This window comes from Medicago sativa, chromosome 3 (assembly GCF_051527215.1).
Source record: "Medicago sativa cultivar Bolivia chromosome 3, Bolivia_mono, whole genome shotgun sequence".
Taxonomy (NCBI): domain Eukaryota; kingdom Viridiplantae; phylum Streptophyta; class Magnoliopsida; order Fabales; family Fabaceae; genus Medicago; species Medicago sativa.
The window spans coordinates 67799298-67808399 of NC_140751.1; the positions used below are offsets into that span (position 1 = coordinate 67799298).

At 33.1% G+C, this 9102-nt stretch overlaps 1 pseudogene; it reads right to left on the minus strand.

Annotated features, from left to right (window-relative positions):
* Positions 1-736: 736 nt before the first annotated feature.
* On the minus strand, positions 737-2205 carry LOC146939446 (uncharacterized; annotated as a pseudogene).
* Between the last annotated feature and the right edge of the window lie 6897 nt (positions 2206-9102).

Consider the following 9102-nt stretch of genomic DNA (forward strand, 5'->3'; position numbering starts at 1 on the left):
AGGATAGTCAAGCAACCAAAACAAAGTGTATGAAACAATTAGAAACACAAGCCAAAAGTAGAAAACAGCGAGAGAAAAGAAGAAGAGAGAACACAAAAGAATTTGTTGGCCTAGTTCGGTCCAAATTGACCTAGTCTGGGGGAGAGAGCAGCCATCCGTTTCACTATATGATGAGTAACCTTACTAAAGAGATATCAATGGGTTACAAGAATAAGTCTCTCGCCTAATTCTACCCAAAGTCCCAATCTCTTCCCGTAACCAAGAGACTCAATCCTAATAGTGTTTCCCAAGGTGAATCAACCCTCAAACCCTAGTGTTTGTTCCAAAGAGACAAACTCTATACAAACCCTAGTTTTGTTGTTGCCTTTCTAAACCCTTGTTTCTGCCCCCTCTATCTCAAGGTTTACTTTGATACAAAGTCTATATTTATAGTAAAAGAATCCTCAATAAAACTGGAATAAATCTAGGCCTGAAAATACGTTCTATTTTATTTTCTGCTGTCAAAATCGGCCGCCGAATGCTCCAAATCGGCCCCCAATTTTTGCAGAACCAACAGACAAAAAACCAGAGTTGAAAATCGGTCACCATGCTCTGAAAATCGGCCACCGATTTTCTGCTTCCAGAATTCCAATTTCTTCAATTTTGAGGCACTTTCACAACATTGATAAACATATACATACATACATACACCAGATCATATTATTATCCTAATTAATTAAAACTTTAATCCTTCTTTTCAAAAATCCTTGATCTGACCATAGCCCTTACTCTGGCCAAAACCTTACTTCTCAATTCATGAACATGCTCATCTACTACCACACCAACACAACCACTACCACGAGTCCACGATCATCATCATCATCATCATCATCATCATCATCATCATCATCCTTTCCAACAATAGTCTCCTTGATATTTTGTGTCGCATCCTTCGTCGTCTCACACACTCCTTGGGCCATCTGCTTCACCATTTCCCCTGCACTCTTTAGAGCCTCAGTTGCCGACAGTGGCGTTGCCAGGACCCTAGGTTAGGGGGTTCGAACTTTTGAATTTTAATAAATAATTATAATTATCTTATACCTATATGTAAAAAAAAAACTTTCGTTTTTACCGTTCATTTAAACTATTTTATCTTTTTTATATTATTATTTAAAATATTGTAGGAACCAACCCTGCTAAAATATGAACGATATCTTCTATTTTGTACAATTCAATAGAAAATGAGCACGGTAAAAAAAAACTAATTTTATTCTTATTTATATCTATATAACTAATTTTAATCTTATTTATATCTATATAACGAACACACTGGTGTCCATCTTTCCAATAGTATATATATATATATATATATATATATATATATATATATATATATATAAATGTAATTGATAGCTAGAATTGAATCCATAGAATTAATTTTGGTTAAAAGTGATTCTCACATAAATAATTTATGTTTAGACAATTTCATGTTAAAGTAAGTTGAACTATAAATTTATGTGTGAAAATCGATTATAGAATCAAAAACTGCAATTCCTAACTTCTAGTAAAATCAATTATGAAGACAAAATAAAAATCAATTTTGATCCTTTAGAACTGAAACAAAAAAAAAAAACTAAATAATCTACAATTTATATATTAATTTCCATGATTTTGGCTTAGCTACCAAGTTTGTGATTATATGCCACGCCGCAATGGGTTCCATTCCTTATAAAGCCATTTTAAGTAAATCTTTTAAGTATTCCATCCTTGTAATATGCTACCATAATATAAAATCATATAAAATCTATGTTGAGTCAGGCTTTATAGTATGTATGTAGCTTTAATTTGAGAGAAGAAACAGAGTTGGTGCAATAGTCAATAATAAGGTGCAAGAGTTAATTTTGAGGAGGTTCAAAATAACAAAACATTAAAAAATTGGTATAGATTGCAAGAGTTGAGGGGATGCAGGTGCATCCCCTGAGTACAACGTGGCTCCGCCACTGGTTGCCGACCCAACAACCTCCCCGTCTTCTCCGCTGTTTTCCCAGCTCATTCCTTTGTCTTATCAGCTATGTCACTCACTCCTTCCTTGGTTCTTTCCTTTGCATCTTAAGCATAATCTCTAGCTTTCTCCCCAGCACTCTCTGCAACTTCCTTGGTCCTGTCCTTTGCATCATAAGCATAGTCTCTTATATTCTCTGCAACGTCCTTTGTTCTATTCGATTATCGGTTACGTCCATGGTGGTATTGTTGTCAAAATCCCGACTTAAATCCTAACATTCAGGATTTTGCGACTTTCTTCACCTTCAACGACGTAAATCCATAGTAGAATTCTAAAATAGGCAAAATTCATCGATTTTGATAGCGTTTTACGATTTCTTATAAACTAAGTCATTTATGACTATATACCATTTATAACATATATTTAGTATTATTTTTTTTTTTTGGGTAAAATCCAACGATTTTGATTGCAATTTTACAATTTTCTATATCGATTCTACAAAAGTCCTTGAGTAAAATCCTTCGATTTTGATTGCGATTTTTTGAGTCCCGATTTTGCTATTTCCTTTTGACCTGAAGTAAAGTCCCGATTTTGACAACCTTGCATGGTAAAGCTGTTAATTTTTTTTTTCCCTTTCTCTTAATTTCCAAAATCAATTTTTTGTTTTTAAAAAATTACATTTACACACATAACAAACATTAAATGAAGACACTTCATGAAAATCAGACACATCATCACTAAAACACATGGGGGCCCTTCAAACCAAAAAGGGGGAAAAGCATAGGGTGCAAAATCGCTCAATTAAAAACATGGGGGTACAAAATCAGACAATTGACAAAAAATAGGGGGATAAGTGCAATTAAGCTAATGTTTTTTTTTGTTTCATTTTCGCATTAATGTATATCGTATTATAAATCAAATTTACACTAAATAGTTTCCTTTATAATTTTTTTCCTTTATAATTTTGCCACACCAAAATATCAATGTCTAGGTCCGCCCATGTAAATAAGCCACATGAGTAACTTACCAATCACATGAATTAATTCTTATTTTACCAAGATCTTTTATTTTCAAACCTTCACATATAAGAAAAGCGGAACTCTTGAAAGAGGTATAATATTGTTAAATTTCACGAGTTTTAGATTATAGCAAATCTTTAGCTAATATATATGTTAGGTTTCAAATTGACAAATAATAAATCAAGATAGCATGCAAAGTTTATAATTGAAAATGTTGTATGTTTGAATTGATGGAAAGACATGGCGTAGCAAACCAAATTTCTATATCCTACAAAAAAAGCATTGGATAAAATATTGTAATATTCTAAAATATAGAATATCAACTAGTGCCTAATTCAGGATAGGATAGAGGCATGATATGATATAAAGTTGGATAGAGATATGATATGATAAGGACATGATAAACATTAATCCTATAATGTGTTTGATGCGGACATGATAACAAACATGATATCATTATAATTAAATGAAAAAGTTGCTCTCATAATTAATTAAAAATGGCATGTTATAAAAATATTATAAAAATGACATGTTATTAATAGAAAATACATGCTATCATTATTTTAAAAATGACAATATTTTAAAAATGACAGGATAATAAATAAGAAATGATCTTCTAATCCCATCAGGATAATTTATAACCCAGCCTACACTCAGGATATAAATTACAAAGGAAAATCAGGATATGATAGGAAAATGGTTTATTTTATCCTATCCCTTTGATGCATCAAACATGAGATTTAAGCAGGATATGATTAATGTATCATATCCTGTCTCCCTATCCTGATCATCAAACGCAAATACGATCAAATGAAGGGAAGCAGTGTAATTTCCTAATCATTTTGACTCACAAAATCCTTCAAGTCATTATCATATCGGTCTTTACCCTAACCTGACCCACAAACAAATCCGTGTACTAAGGATAGTCAAGGGTTTAAGAAGGAAAGAAAATTAGTAAACAACCTCTAGGTTTTTAGAATATGCCATTTTTTTTATTTTCAAGTCATTTGCTTTTGCTGTACATTTACTTTGTCTGCACTTTAAATTTTTTGCAAATTTACATTTCTGGACTTTAAGTTCTTTACATATTTACTTTCAAGTCTTTTACTTTTCATACACTTTAATTTTACCATTTAATATTTATTTGTTCACTAGTCATTTTTCTAAACCTTGAACTTCAAGTTCATTGTACTGCGAAAAGTCTTTTCATAATAAAACACACTTTTTTTTCTTTCAATAAAAGCACACAACACTACAAGAAATGTTGCATTTTGCCAGGGACAGGAGCCCTAGTAAAATGCTAAAAGCTTTGGCAATTGGACGTTTTTCAGGGGTTTTGCCAGGAGCAGAATCACCAGCAAATCTGCTCATCGCAAATTGTCCTGCCAGGGGTTTAGCTCCTGGCAAAATGCACTCCTGGCATAGGCCCTGGCACAACCCCTGGCAAATTGTATTTGCATGATTGCAGGCTTTTATAACACATTCTGGTCAATGCAGGCTTTTGCAGACTGTGTCAGCATCACATGCCAGGAACATTGCGAGGGGTTAACCCCCGACAAATTGTGTACGAAATTTTTTAAAAAAACGTTTTTTTTTTTTTAAAAAAAAATCAAAATATTAAAATTTAATAATTGAAAATAATTTTAAAAAACAATTTAATTTATTTTTTTCGAAAATTAATTAAATTAAATTATTAAAATATTTAAAATAAACGTTTTTAAAATGTTTTTTTAATTTAATTGGTTTAGGAAAAGTAGTTAACAATGCAAATTAAAGTAATAGTACACAAAATGCAGACGATTTTTTTTTTTTAAAAACGTTTTGTATTTGTGTAAAAAATCAAAATATCAAAATCTGCTCACTTAGTTCCCAATTCACCTGCAAACATTCAAAAATATCAACAGTTTGAGACACATGTGTGTTTATATTATCAGATATAACTAAACAGTTTTAATATTTGAAAAAAATTATTACACCATTAAAATTAAAATTTGAATAAATAACATTTATATCTAATTAAACTTAAAAAAATCAGTTTTAAATTAAAAAAAATAGTATATACAATTTAGTGAAACCTAATGTTATTATTAAAAAAAAACCCTAATATAACAGATCTAGACAAAATATATATAATAGATCCAAAAAAAAATTATATATATTCAATAGATCTTGACAAAAACAAACATATATTCAACATGCATTACAACAAAAACAAGTACAAGCATTAATTCGAAAATATACATAATTATTATCACAAAAAATAACATCAGCCATTAATTCAAAAATTCACATATACTAAAAAAATTCGAAATTGCCAGGGGTTACTGCAATTTGCGAGGGGTTTGCTCCTGACTTATGGTGTGGTTTGAAATTGCAATTTCTCAGGGGTTTCCCTGTCATTACTTCTGGCAAATTTGCCAGGAGCTGATGCTCCTGACATTATTCCGTGGCAAAACGCAAGATTTCTAGTAGTGAAATGAGTCCCCCGTTCGGAAAGTCGACGACAACGTCGACATTGTTACTTTCTATGACATAAGAGAGTTGATGCTATGTCATCTTACGTTATTCTTATCATGTTTTTTTAGTCATTTTCAATAGGTTTTAGTTGCAAAAATGAGGAGTATTAGAACAATTGCTTATGATTTCGGAACTTTTGTAATGTTTTCTAAATTTGAGTTTGTAATTTGAGTTTTTCCTAAACATAACAGTTTTAGGAGTTTTTTGAAGTAATTCATAAAGAAATCATACAAATCGGCAAATCAAGAACATCTGAAGACTTATGAGGTCTTTGGGAAGAACAAGAATGAAGATTCAAGATACTTTACAATGAGAGGAATTATGTTCCAAAGTTTTGGGGTAAGTTATTTGAAGACGAAGACCTAAAACAACGAAAAATCAGAGAAACTAGGTCCAAAAAGCTGCACCATGCGCCTAGAGCATGGCAAAAAATCGCCATGCGCCTAGAGCATGGCTTTGGGTGCACACTCATGCGCTAGAGCATGATGTAAGTGCCCCGAGCACCTAAAAACTCGGGACGCAAGCGTCTTTTCCTGCTTTTTTGTGGGTAAAACCCGTGTTTTTAGCTCAAACACATTTATAAACTCTCACTATAAATACTAGCCTTCCTCATTCAGAATTTCTCGTTCAGAACTGGAGCAGTTCAAGAGTAAGGCATTTTTAGAGCTTCAAAGGAGTTTCTATCTTCTCCTTAATTTTCTAGGGTATGTTTTTATCTTTAGTAATTTGTTTTTAGTTACCATGTGTAACTAAATCTTTTTAGGTTAGAGTTCTAAGATGAACCTATATTTATTTTTACTGGGTATTTATTTAATTTAATGCACTTTTTATTTTCTATTTAGTTTTATTAGGAATTTAGTTTATGTTTGTAGTAGCGCAACACTAGATTAGATACTTAGGTTGTGACATGGCCTAATATTGATATCACTATTCTAATGCTTATATCTTGATATTTATATCTTGATATTAATATCTATCTATCTAGAAAGTAATTAGTTATAGCTATAGAAAGATACCGAAAGCGAGTTGACCCTAGTAGTAAGTACTTAGGAGGTGACGTTACTAATATTGAGTAAAATCTGTTGAACCTAGGAAGTAACTAGTGATAATTAAGGAAACAAGTGTCTGCTTGAAGGAAATAAGCCTTAGCCTAATATAACTATTCTCTTAAATCCTTGGTAAGTTAGACGCAGATAAGGCTACCCATTTGAAGAACTACTAAGAGAGAGAGAGAGAGAGAGAGAGAGAGAGAGAGAGAGAGAGAGAGAGAGAGAGAGTGCTATGAGCATCTTAAGATTCATATATGGGTAGATCTACAAGAACCTTCTACCTTCATTGCCTTGGAAAATCTTGGAAAGCCAATATAAATTCTATGCTTTCAATTAACTTTGAGACGGTAAGACCCCACACGTAAGGATCACCGTGTCATCGGCAGGTGCTACCAGACTTAGGAAGGATAGACCTAGTCAACTGAGATAGTATAGATCCCACACGTAAGGATCACCGTTTGATCAGCAGGTGCATATTTACGACCAGCTAGGTTAGTAACGTCCCAACGACCTCATTACTTGTATAGTCTGAAGGTGAGAAAAAAACACAAGAAGGGGGGTTGAATTGTGTTTTGAAAAATTCTTCGTTTCTCTAAACAACTGAATACACTGATCAGAAGCTAAGTGAGACAGCTTCTGAAGTGATGATCAGAATCTAAATGCAGCGGAATAAAACAGAGAGAGAGAAGAAGAACGACACAAAGCAATTATACTGGTTCCTTCCACAATCCGGAAGTAGTCCAGTCCCCCTTGCACTTCCAAGGAGATTTCACTATGAGTAATATCTGATTACAAATGCTCAAGCACACAAGCAAGAGACTTCCTTTGCTCAAGCACACAAGCTAGAGACTTCCTTTGCTCAAGAACACAATCAAGAGACTTCCTGCTCAAGCACAACTGCAAGAGACTTCCTAACTAAACAAAATTACACAGAAAATTGTTTAAGGTTGAACACTTGATATACAATCAGAGGTGCTCACAATACAAATCAGATACAGACTCAATGAACTTAAGAATTTCTAAGATATGACTTTGAGACACAGAAATTCTAAGTGAATGCAGAACAATTTCAGCAGAGGTTTGGTACTTGTGAGTCTTTCGTTTAGCGTTCTTGCATTACCAAATCTCTAGGTCTTCACTCCTTTATATAGAGGTGTGAAAGAGACGTTGTGAAATTGCCAGCGCACCAAAGAGTCGTTGTTGAAGCTTGATCTTTCACCAATGATCTTTTGCCTGATTTGGTTGTTGTCCTATGAAGAACAAATTTGAAATCCATTCCTTATCCAAAGGAACATCTATGCAGGCGAGACCGTATTCTGGAGCTGTTTTCTTGTCTTGAAGTGCAGACACAAAACAGAGTAGTGGAGAACGTGGTTGTACAATTCGTACAAAGTACAATGTCAACGCTTTCGTCCAAATTGCAAACACACGCCTTCAAACACCTTTGAAATGACCGTTGCAAACTCCACTAATCCTTTGTTTGTGTTTTCGAATCCAATAGACAGCTTTTGCATTGATAATTCTTCAATTCTTGATTCTTTGCAAATCCAGTTGATATTCAGCTTCTGGTGAAATGACTTCTGATGAGGCAGCTTCTGATGATGCAGCTTCTGATGATGCAGCTTCTGATGAGATGACTTCTGCAGCTTCTGATGATGCAGCTTCTGATGATGTGACTTCTGGACCTCTTGTCTTCAGGAGCACTATTCTTCAGGAGCAGCTTACTTCAGGAGCACTATTTCTTCAGGAGCAGCTTGACTTCAGGAGCGCTTTTTCTTCAGGAGCAAGTTGCCTTCAGGAGCGTCCAAGCTTCAAATTTTTGTTGTTTCCATAGCTCTTTATTTGCTCATTCAGAACCAATGATGATGTAACTTTATACTTATGGTCCTGTACACTTGAACAAATATTAGCTAATCCAATTTACAATTTTTAATACCTTGTTATCATCAAAACTCTTTAAGGTTTATTGTTAAACACATTTTGTTCCAACATAGTCTACCTAAAATAGATAAACGCGACATGACTATTATTTAATATTCAACATAATAAATAGGGGGATTTGAAGAATCAAAACCGTTGTTTACTTTTATGCAACCAAAACATGTAACTTTCTCTGTTGCAAACAGATAAAAATTGCAAATCTCTAACTCTTTAACTCTTTTATTTATTTGTCAACTAAAATTAAATTGTTTGGACAAAACGACAATCCCTGTGGATATGATAATCTACATATCACTTTATTACTTGGTAAACGATTGGGTACACTTGTCTAATCCACACATCAGGTTTTTGGCGTCGTTGTGGGGGGATTGTTGCTATTTTCTACTAAGCAATTTAAATTACTTATTAATTATCTTTATTTTTATGTCATTTAAATTTCAGTCATTTATTTTTCCGCATTTTATTTTTCTATTTTCAAAAAAATTCAAAAATACAAAAAAAATTAAAAATACCAAAAATAATATTATTCTAGTTGACTCTATCCAACCAGCAAAACCGGCGGTGTTTGACATCAAGAACAATGTTATACTGAATT